The sequence below is a fragment of the Ranitomeya imitator genome, chromosome 3, assembly GCF_032444005.1.
Source record: "Ranitomeya imitator isolate aRanImi1 chromosome 3, aRanImi1.pri, whole genome shotgun sequence".
In the NCBI taxonomy this organism is placed as follows: domain Eukaryota; kingdom Metazoa; phylum Chordata; class Amphibia; order Anura; family Dendrobatidae; genus Ranitomeya; species Ranitomeya imitator.
The window spans coordinates 211,292,173-211,304,689 of NC_091284.1; positions in this window are offsets into that span (position 1 = coordinate 211,292,173).

Consider the following 12,517-nt stretch of genomic DNA (forward strand, 5'->3'; position numbering starts at 1 on the left):
CCATTAATTTGATTATCCCTTCTGTGGGATTGTCTAGACCCCATCAATTAGAATTCACCCACGGGAGTCCGGGACCTCTTGAGATCCCCCACCGATCCACCATTTCCAATTCCACCAACTTCGAGGACCTCCCCCCATGCCATGCTGCCATGAGAACCTGCATTATAAAATGACATAAGTCCATGGTCGAACCAAAATAAAATCTCCCCAACCTAAAAGACGCCAACGTAAACGCACCCGTAAACCTCATCCTCAATAAAAGGGAGGGTGGGTGCTTCTTATACTTGCTGGTGGGTACCTAAAATGGTTGCCCCACAATTATGGCTGACCCTTTTATATGGTCCTCTTAACCCCACCTCTGACCCATCCTACCTCTTGACCTAATCTCAGCATCACACTTCATGCCCTATTAACCTCTTAATCTACCTCTTAACTCTGCCAACTCCCTATATTCCCACGTCACCTCATCATGTAGGCCTCCTTCGAGGGCTGTGGGCCCAGTACGGCCTCTCCTGACTACAGGTACGTGTACATGTACATGTACACAAATAGGACTGGTTTTCAAAAAAGTTACTTGAAAGTATGGTTACCCCTTAAGTTGCACTATAAGAAGAAGAATCCCAGGAATGCACATTTAAAGGGCAAAGAAACATTTTGGATTGGTTCATAGAAAACTTTATTTTTATATTGTTTGAGAAATGTAACTTAGTTAAATACCAGTTTACACATTTGACAAAAATCACAATGAATTACGAATATTGTGCTTCTCTTTCCATCTTCTTTAGTATACTAATAACATATGCATTAATACAGAAATTAGCATAAGAAAGCAATAATTATAGACATCAGTGCCTTAACTTGCTTCTATAAAAGGATATATGCCTTACAAATAATCATTTCGCAGAAGTCAAAAGGGTGAACTGGCTGTTATCCGTTGTTTTAAGAGACTAGGTATATGGATTTGGTTTTCTATAGAGGTCTGATTAATCTGCTGTATGCTATCAGATTTTAAATAATTGCACACAGCTACTCTGCGCTAGCTATGTATTGTGTAATAATTCAGAAAAGAGATCTCAGCTTATAAAAAATTATCATGTCCTCGGCTTATTATAACTTTGTAATGTGCACTTTCCTATGTTGACCATGGATTTTTACCATCATTGACTTAAAGAGGTAGTGTGGTTTAAAATAAATTTGTTTTGCTTCTAAAACCACCACTACAGTTGTTTATGGGCTGGAATATCCATAGATAGGTCATTAATATCATATAGGTGGGATGCCAACACCCCAGATCTCCACCGCTCAGCTGTTATTAGCTCTGGCGGTGGTCATATGTAAACATTGAAAGGAGCTAAAAAGCACAGAATTGCATTGCATGCCAGTCATGATGAAGAATGCACCAGCGTGTGATTCTTAATTAATTTGGGGTATCTTTCAGCTTCTGTGCACAAGAGCTGGGAAAAGGTATTTTAGTACATTAGGCAGATGAAGCCAGTGGTGCCCCCTCAATCCCATCACCACCTGAAGCAAAGGGATGGGTCAGAGACTACAGTAGGAGGACCTCCAATACACCCTCTTCTCCTCCAATGTGTCAAGTAACAAGCTCTGAAGACCACTTTCACTTGAATTGTTACCTTTTTCATCAGGAAATACCAGCAAAAGTAAGAAAAAAAAGTGGTGTAAATTAGTGGTAAGGCTCAACAGGGAGAGCAATTTGAAAGTTTGATATAGAATCATTCATTGTTTGGGGATCATTTACACAATATGAGGGAAAAATAGAGATACTCATCCCTGACATCCTATATTTTAACTGTCAGACACAAGGACAGTCATGGAAAATATTATAGCTTAACTATAATGTAGGCCGTTTGGTTTTAATTAAGGTGTCCAGAGGTGTCCGACTTTTTGCCTCTCGTAATCTTTCTTTCCTGGGCCTCACCGAAACATGGCTGACACCCTCTGACACAGCCTCCCCTGCTGCACTATGTTACGGTGGCCTCCACTTCACCCACGGCAACAGACATGGTGGAGAATTGGACCTTCTCCTTTCTTCCAACTGTAACTTTAACCCAATTCCACCTATACCCTCCCTTATCACCCCCTCTTTTGAAGTCCACTCTGTCCACATCTACTCTCCTTCCAGCCTCTAATGTCCATCATAAACCGAACTCCTTGCCTGACCACTGCCTTTATTAACCAAATCTCCACCTGGCTCCTTCACTTTCTGCCTGCTGACATTCCCACCATCATCATGGGTGACTTCAACATCTCTATTGACACCCACCAGTCAGCAGCCTTCAAACTCCTGTCCCTTACGTCATCTTTTGGACTTACTCAGTGGTCCTCCTCAGCCACCCACACAGACGGACACACATTAGACCTTGTCTTCTACCATTTCTGCTCCCTATCTAACTTCACCACCTTCCTCTATCCGGCCACCATCTACTCACTTTCTCATCACTGTCCTCCACACCTATAAAGGCACAGATGATTGGCCTCGGGGAAACCAAAACATCCAACACTGCGGAGACACCATCACGTGTTTCTCAACACAGTGATTCCAGAACACTGCCCCCATCCCTTATGGGAAATATGCAGATGCATGTAAAGAAGCTGCGGAGACACCATCACGTGTTTCTCGACGCAAGCAGTGAATAGCCAGGCCTTTCCCCGGGAAGGAACAACCACGGGAAGGGCAGCTTCCTATGAAGGAAAGCCACCTATGCCAAGCATGGTATCCATCCACAGACAGCTGTTTCGGGGTTTTTGCCCCTCATCAGTGTGGAGTAGGAATCTGGCTATTAGGAGCAGTGCCTAGTAAAAAGGCTATAAAGGCACAGATGATTGGCCTCGGGGAGACCAAAACATCCAAGACTGCGGAGACACCATCACGTGTTTCTCAACGCAGTGATTCCAAAACACTGCCCCCATCCCTTATGGGAAATATGCAGATGCATGTAAAGAAGCTGCGGAGACACCATCACGTGTTTCTCGATGCAAGCAGTGAATAGCCAGGCATTTCCCCGGGAAGGAACAACCACGGGAAGGGCAGCTTCCTATGAAGGAAAGCCACCTATGCCAAGCATGGTATCCATCCACAGACAGCTGTTTCAGGTTTTTTTTGCCCCTCATCAGTGTGGAGTAGGAATCTGGCTATTAGGAGCAGTGCCTAGTAAAAAGGCTATAAAGGCACAGATGATTGGCCTCGGGGAGACCAAAACATCCAACACTGCGGAGACACCATCACGTGTTTCTCAACGCAGTGATTCCAGAACACTGCCCCCATCCCTTATGGGAAATATGCAGATGCATGTAAAGAAGCTGCGGAGACACCATCACGTGTTTCTCGACGCAAGCAGTGAATAGCCAGGCCTTTCCCCGGGAAGGAACAACCACGGGAAGGGCAGCTTCCTATGAAGGAAAGCCACCTATGCCAAGCATGGTATCCATCCACAGACAGCTGTTTCGGAGTTTTTGCCCCTCATCAGTGTGGAGTAGGAATCTGGCTATTAGGAGCAGTGCCTAGTAAAAAGGCTATAAAGGCACAGATGATTGGCCTCAGGGAGACCAAAACATCCAACACTGCGGAGACACCATCACGTGTTTCTCAACGCAGTGATTCCAGAACACTGCCGCCATCCCTTATGGGAAATATGCAGATGCATGTAAAGAAGCTGCGGAGACACCATCACGTGTTTCTCGACGCAAGCAGTGAATAGCCAGGCCTTTCCCCGGGAAGGAACAACCACGGGAAGGGCAGCTTACTATGAAGGAAAGCCACCTATGCCAAGCATGGTATCCATCCACAGACAGCTGTTTCGGGTTTTTTGCCCCTCATCAGTGTGGAGTAGGAATCTGGCTATTAGGAGCAGTGCCTAGTAAAAAGGCTATAAAGCCACAGATGATTGGCCTCGGGGAGACCAAAACATCCAACACTGCGGAGACACCATCACGTGTTTCTCAACGCAGTGATTCCAGAACACTGCCCCCATCCCTTATGGGAAATATGCAGATGCATGTAAAGAAGCTGCGGAGACACCATCACATGTTTCTCGACGCAAGCAGTGAATAGCCAGGCCTTTCCCCGGGAAGGAACAACCACGGGAAGGGCAGCTTCCTATGAAGGAAAGCCACCTATGCCAAGCATGGTATCCATCCACAGACAGCTGTTTCGGGGTTTTTGCCCCTCATCAGTGTGGAGTAGGAATCTGGCTATTAGGAGCAGTGCCTAGTAAAAAGGCTATAAAGGCACAGATGATTGGCCTCGGGGAGACCAAAACATCCAACACTGCTCCACACCTGTCACCCATGTCCAGCAACATGTGCACCCCCGCAGAAACCTCGCACATCTAGTCCATCACACACTCTCTGACTCTATTCAGCCACTGTCCTCCATAGCTTCACTCCACGACACAGACGCTGTCACTAGTTTCTACAATGCCACTCTGGCATCAGCCATCGACTCGGTCGTCCCAGTCATGCATAGCAAAGTGCGACGAATCAATAGACAACCCTGGAACAACAACATCACTAAAAAGCTTCGCCAAGTATCCATAATTGCAGAATGGCATTGGAAGAAAATGCATTCACAAGATGATTTCACTGCACTCAAACAAGCAACACTAGCATTCAAATCAGCTCTCACCTCTGCTAAACAGACCTATTTCACATCCCTCATATCTTCTTTATCCCACAACCCCCTGTGTTATCTTTAGTACATAAAGGGTTCCTATTGGTATAATATAGTTTATCCCACAACCCCAAATAGTTGTTCAACATCTTTAACTCCCTCCTCCGCCCACCACTGCCCCCTTCGACTTCCTTAATCTCTGCTGAAGACTTTGCCACAGACTTCAAAAATAAGATAGACCAAACAAGGCAAGTCTTTGTTGTCCGACCATCACAACTCCTTTTTATGCCAGACCAATTCCCTAACCCTATAACTTCCCTCTCCAAAATCACTGAAGGACAGCTTGCTCATCTTCTCTCCAAATCACACCTCACCACTTGTGCGCTTGACCCCATCCCATCCCACCTCCTCTCCTCACCACTACACTAATTCCATCCCTAACCCATCTCTTCAATCTATCACTAACTTCTGGTACCTTCCCCTCTGCTTTCAAATATGCCACAATCACACCTATCCTCAAAAAGCCTTCCCTTGACTTGAGTGCTATGTCCAGCTACTGCCCCATATCTTTGCTCCCATTTGCTTCCAAACTACTTGAGCAGCATGTCCACGCTTAACTTTCCTCTCACTTTTCATCAAACTCTCTCTTTTTGACAGCATAAAATCTGGCTTCTGTACCCACCATTCCACTGAGACTGCCCTGACCAAACTTACAAATGGCTTACTAGCTAATAGACAATTCTCTATTCTCCTCATTCTAGACCTGTCCTCTGCCTTTGTCACAGTTGACCACTGCCTCCTACTACAGATCCTCTCTTCCTTTGGTGTCAAAGACCTCACCCTATCCTGAATCTCCTCATACCTCACCAACTGTACATTTAGCATTTCCCACTCCCATACTACCTCTTCATCTCGCCCCGTCTCCCCGTGTCTATCAGCCATATCCTCCTTCTTCTCCTCTCGCTTCCTCAAACTCAATGTGGACAAAGCAGAACTAATTATCTTTCCACCATCTCGCACACCTCCCCTACCTGATCTATCTATCACAATAAATTAATTCACACCTTCCCCCGTCCCGGTAATTCGCTGCCTCAGAGTAACCCTTGACTCTGCCATGTCCTTTAAACTGCACATCCAAGCTCTTTCCACCACCTGTCGCTTCCAGCTGAAAAATATTTCCAGAATCCGTCCTTTCCTCAACCCTCGCTCTACCAAAATGCTTGTGCATGCCCTAATCATCTCTTGTCTCGACTATTGCAACATCCTCCTTTGTGGCCTACCCTCTAACACTCTCGCACCCCTCCAGTCCGTCCTTAATTCTGCTGCCCGACTAACTAATCTCTCTCCTCTCTACACTCCTGCTTCCCCTCTTTGCAAATCCCTTCACTGGCTCCCTATTTCCTCCTATTTTCCTTTTCTCCTCCACGCTTATTCGCTTCTCACCCAATCGCCTCCAAGCCTTCTCCCGAATATTCCTCATCATCTGGAATAATGTGCCCCAACACATTCGGTTATCCACCACATTTGGATCCTTCAAACAAACGGAACTTGAAAACCCATCTCTTCAAAGAAGCTTACAACCTGTAATGACCACATGACCACCTCAACACCATCGGACCTACCGCAACCCTCGACCTACTGTCTCCTTCCCCACAATCCTGTAGAATGTAAGCCCACAAAGGTAGGGTCATCTGTGTCAGTCTGTCATTGTTAGTTTCGTTTACTGTAAGTGATATTTGTATTTTAACCCCGTCTCATGTACAGCACCATGGAATTAATGGAGCTATATAAATAAATAATAATAATGGTATTAATAATAATTTGGTGGCTACCCAAATGGAAGCTAAACACACCCCCATTATAGATAAAGGGATACGTATGATGGTTTTTGCATCCATCATTTGACAAATGCATTTTGCACAAAACTGTTGGTGGTTCTGGTTATGTTTTTATGTACTGAGTTTCTTCCAATTTCCGGAGGAAAATTGTGAATGCTGCGATTTTTTTTCATCCATAGATTTTGTCAGTGAAAAAAAATCGGTACTACCCCATTGGTCATACTGCAGTAAGTTTTTCTGTTAATGGATATCACTCAGACCAAAAAGCCCATAGATGCAGTGTGATGCTGAGAGGAAGAGAAAGTAGCGGTTGGTGTTAACACTAACACACACATACACAGCACCACATTACATGCACTTATACTCAGGTTTAGATGAAAACATTTAATGGGAGGCTTCTTTAAAATGTTGCTATTGGAGCTTGATCTAGTCACTGTAGCTATAGGAAGATGTTGGTTGTGTAGCACAGTGAACATCTGCCATGTTTAAACCAGGCTCAGCTACTGAGCTGACTTCATACAGCTCTTACGGCCCTTTCACACGTCTATGCAACTTGATCCAAGATCAGACCGAATTGCATGAATGTGTGAAAGAGCCTTTTTAATCAGATTGCATTCATGTGATTTAATCACAAGTGGGTGCAACCCCTTAAAGCCGTTTTCCAGAAGTTTGGGAATTTTTGCTATTAGGACTTGCTCACACGACTGTATAAATTGAAAGAGTGCAATCTGGTAAAAAATATAGGTAATGCACTCGGATCAATGTTATTCAATGTGAAGTGCAGATCTGTGTATTTTTCTCCTCTGTATTAGGCATGAGTAAAAAATATCACTCCAAAACATGATGGACGTGTGCAAAAAAATCAGATGCTATAAGGACCATCAACGAGGCATCCAATTTTTACGGATACATTGCAATTCTTCAAAATGGGAAACTGTAAATGGTCCTGGAGAAGATATATAGCTGCTAAGTAAAAAATCGGATTGCACATGGATAACAAGTGAGAAAAAAATTGTCTCACTCTTCTGGATAAGACTGGGACCGATTTTTTTTTTACTCGCTCGTGTAACCCTAGCCTTAGGTTAAAAAATTTACCAGTAGACATTTTCTAACTCTCTGCAATGAGCTGTTCCGGCTCAGGTGGCAATTCTTGCTTAATTTGATGTTTCATCAACAGAGTAGTTCCTTCTCTTCTGCTCTGTCAATGCCATGCTGATTGATGGCAAGCTCCCCATATTTAGGCAGCGAGGAGTTGGCTGTCAATCAGCATGTCATCAGCAGTGAAGTCCTAACAGAGCAGAGCAGATGAGAAGCACTTGTTCTGTCCATGTGACATTACTTGAAGCTGAGGTATTGCCGGCAGGAGCGCTCTGTGACCACTCTGAACTGGAAGAGATTGTTGCAGGGCAGAATAGACAGTTAGCAACTATGTGCTGGTAAGTTCTTAGCCCTCCCTCCAAACGCCTGGATAACTCCTTTAAGTATTTAATATATAACAGTTTTTTTTTAATATAAAAACCCTGATTCAAAATTGTATATGTAAGGTACGGTATGTAAGGAACTGAATGGCAGGCACAACAAAAAATATTGTCAACTTAAAAAAAAATAACCATCCCCCTACAACTTTAGAAAATAAATGAAAACCATAAACCCCATACACCATACATTCAGTTGTGTGTCTTTTTTGTAGTATATATACACATTTGTAAAAGTTGTGATTAGTGGATGATTCAGATTCACAATCGATTCACGATTCCAAACGTCTGTACGATTTATAACAAATGCATGGTGTGATATCCACACTGCGATGTGCATGACCAGACATTCCCCAGCTAGACAGCGTTACACATACATACACATCCATTATATCTGCGTGGGTGCAGACACAGCACACACATTGCACAGAGATGACCTGCACATATACCCAGGTGACATACTGACATACACACTGTCTACATATGTATACTCACTCTTTTCTTAAACATAGAGGATTAGAAAGGGGGTGGTTCGTGTATAGTAATCAGCAGCCTGAGGGAGCCCTCTTGTTAGGCCTGCAGGCCTCCTCCGTCCTGATGGCTGAGCTGCTGGGAACATTACAGGAGGAAGGGGGCTCCTGGATGTGAATAGCAGTGAAAGGACTGAAATGTTTCTTCCCGCATGGGTGACATATTTCTTCCATCTGCCCAGTACTGTTTCTCCCCTATCCTCAGCACTGGCTGCCTCATTCCCCTTTAATACCTGGCCCTGTCCACATCTTCCCTTTCCACCCCATTGACACTAACATTGTGCGGTCGCTCTACACATAGATAGAGAAACCTCTCTTGTAGCTGAAGCTTCACAGGCAAGTATACGGCTTGAGTAAAGGCAGGGAGAGAGGTGAACAGTGTCAGTGACTCACTGAAACTGCTCATTGTGCTTGTGACACCGTCTGTTAGAATGCTGAATGCCTGCGGCATGGGGAAGGTGCCGAGCGGCCGCAGGTATTCTGCAGTTTTTTCAAAGTGTGCCCCCCACCTCTTCTAGGCAAGAGGTAGAGCCATAGGCAGTTGCCTACCCAGTCTACAGTTGACATGGCCTTGCTGTGCACCACTACAAGAACTCTACTCCTATTTCATGGACAGGGCATCATTATTTTATACCTAGACATGCAACCCCTTTAAAAAACATATTTTAAGGAGTTGTACAGAATTATAAAAATGGCTTAGTTGCAATATCGCTCAACAACTGAAAATATGTTTTTTTCTAAGACATCAGCTATGATTTTATAATCTTCTAAAGCCATTTTAAGAACTATAGTAGCATGTTATTTAGCTCCTATATAATATAATGGTATTGTAATCCTGTAATATTATATAAAAAGACACGACCTTCCATTATCATAGCCAGAGTATGGTTCTTTAATTGTTACTCTCTTTTCTAACCTGGACCCTGATGCACAGCTTCATTTACAATCTGAAATAAGAACACATTCTACTTAATATTCCGTCCTTCTATAAGATATTAATTCATTTGTTCTGCTTATCTTTACTTCCACATAAACTGTAGAGGTGTTCCTATCTGAGATTGGCTTTCTCAAATATTTTGGTAACTACAGTATATAGAGACCTGTGAATGCACTATCCACCTTTCCATATACAACGACGTGAGACAAGACCCCGCTCTCGAGATAGATGTGGGCCCTAGAATTGTGGCCCTCATTGATTAGACATTTATGGCAAATTCTAAGGATACAGTCATGGCCAAAAGTATTGACACCCCTGCAATTCTGTCAGCTAATACTCAGTTTCTTCCTGAAAATGATTGCAAACACAAATTCTTTGGTATTATTATCTTCATTTAAATTGTCTTAAATGAAAAAACACAAAAGAGAATGAAGCAAAAAGCAAAACATTGATCATTTCACACAAAACTCCAAAAATGGGCCAGACAAAAGTATTGGCACCCTCAGCCTAATACTTGGTTGCACAACCTTTAGCCAAAATAACTGCGACCAACCGCTTCCGGTAACCATCAATGAGTTTCTTACAATGCTCTGCTGGAATTTTAGACCATTCTTCTTTGGCAAACTGCTCCAGGTCCCTGATATTTGAAGAGTGCCTTCTCCAAACTGCCATTTTTAGATCTCTCCACAGGTGTTCTATGGGATTCAGGTCTGGACTCATTGCTGGCCACCTTAGAAGTCTCCAGTGCTATCTCTCAAACCATTTTCTAGTGCTTTTTGAAGTGTGTTTTGGGTCATTGTCCTGCTGGAAGACCCATGACCTCTGAGGGAGATTTGTTGGTAGTCTTCAGACTTCATAATGCCATGCACACGGTCAAGCAGTCCAGTGCCAGAGGCAGCAAAGCAACCCCAAAACATCAGTGAACCTCCGACATGTTTGACTGTAGGGACCGTGTTCTTTTCTTTGAATGCCTCTTTTTTTTCTCCTGTAAAATCTATGTTGATGCCTTTGCCCAAAAAGCTCTACTTTTGTCTCATCTGACCAGAGAACATTCTTCCAAAATGTTTAAGTCTTTTTCAGCTAAGTTTGGGCAAACTCCAGCCTGGCTTTTCTATGTTTCGGGGTAAGAAGTGGGGTCTTCCTGGGTCTCCTACCATACAGTCCCTTTTCATTCAGACGCCGACGAATAGTACGGGTTGACACTGTTGTACCCTCAGACTGCAGGGCAGCTTGAACTTGTTTAGATGTTAGTCGAAGTTCTTTATCCAACATCCGCACAATCTTGCGTTGAAATCTCTTGTCAATTTTTTTTTCCGTCCATATCTAGGGAGATTAGCCACAGTGCCATGGGCTTTAAATTTCTTGATGACACTGCGCACGGTAGACACAGGAACATGCAGGTCTTTGGAGATGGACTTGTAGCCTTGAGATTGCTCATGCTTCCTCACAATTTGGTTTCTCAAGTCCACAGACAGTTCTTTGGTCTTCTTTCTTTTCTCCATGCTCAATGTGGTACACACAAGGACACAGGACAGAGGTTGAGTCAACTTTAATCCATGTCAACTGGCTGCAAGTGGGATTTAGTTATTGCCAACACCTGTTATGTGCCACAGGTAAGTTACAGGTGCTGTTAATTACACAAATTAGAGAAGCATCACATGCTTTTTCGAACAGTGTCAATACTTTGGTCCACCCCCTTTTTTATGTTTGGTGTGGAATTATATCCAATTTGGCTTTAGGACAATTCTTTTTGTGTTTTTTTTATTTAAGACAAATTAAATGAAGATAATAATACCAAACAATTTGTGTTTGCAATCATTTTCAGGAAGAAACTGAGTATTATCTGACAGAATTGCAGGGGTGTCAATACTTTTGGCCATGACTGTATGCTATAAATAGCTGTGATTTTTACAATCGGACGCAAAAACCATGTTTGCATATGTCAGTGTCCATTACCATTTATTTGTGATAGTTAAAAAACTGAACTGAAGAAAAAATTGTTCTGGTCTAGCACAACCCATCGCTTCCGATTTGTCCTGCTATTATTCTTGTAGCCATTATCTACATTGGTAGATATTTTTGTGGTTATTGGATATCAGAATGGAATATACCATACATTTTATATGTTATAAATGTTTGATTGCTGTTGCCTCCCACAGTTGCCGACATGTGGTCACTTTCATTTAAAGATTGTGGAGGTCCAACCACTTCACCGTTTCCTTTCCTTTATTTGGCTATACGGCCAGATTCACACACCATAGTCCGGAGGCAGATTGATAGACACGGTTTGGCTGCAGGACGCCTGACCCGAATCTGACAGCTTCATTTACGCTTTGAGGCTGCTGAATTTCAATCAGACCTTCAGTCGGTCCATGGATTGCGGACCATGAAGCAAGGAAGTGTGAATCCTTTTTAAATGAGTGTAAGTATACATACATGGCAGATTCTTAAGGCTGCTGTCACACTATCAGTATTTGGTCAGTATTTTACATCAGTGTTTGTAAGCCAAAACCAGGAGTGGGTGATAATACAGAAGTGGTGCGTATATTTCTATTATACTTTTCCTCTAATTGTTCCACTCCTGGTTTTGGCTTACAAATACTGATGGAAAATACTGATCAAATACTGAACGTGTGATGGCAGCCTAACTCTGACACTTCACTCTCAAGGCCAATATAAGTTTTGCAATTATGGCATTACATGGCATGCATTTATGTATCACTTCTGTCTGGCTTCTTTATCACTTCAGTTATTATATTTACATAATGATGTCACTTATATACTCTCCACGAATCCTTATATTTAAAACCTTTCCAGTATATTATATAAAATCACTATGGTGATTAGATGAATAGGATGCTGGGGGAATCCCACTGTTTTGTCCAGCTCCATAATGTGGCCTTTGGGAAGTTTATGAAAAGTTAATGACAGAAATGTTGATGTAAATGAAAAAAGTTGGTGTCAACTTTGTAGATGTTGCAATGTATGATGGTAAAACATATATGAGGATCTTTCATTAAAGTAGTTGACTGGTTTATTTTGAGCAATATGAGTAGTTAACTATCTAGGACCAAATCTAATAAAGAAGCACTCCCATCAAAGCTTTT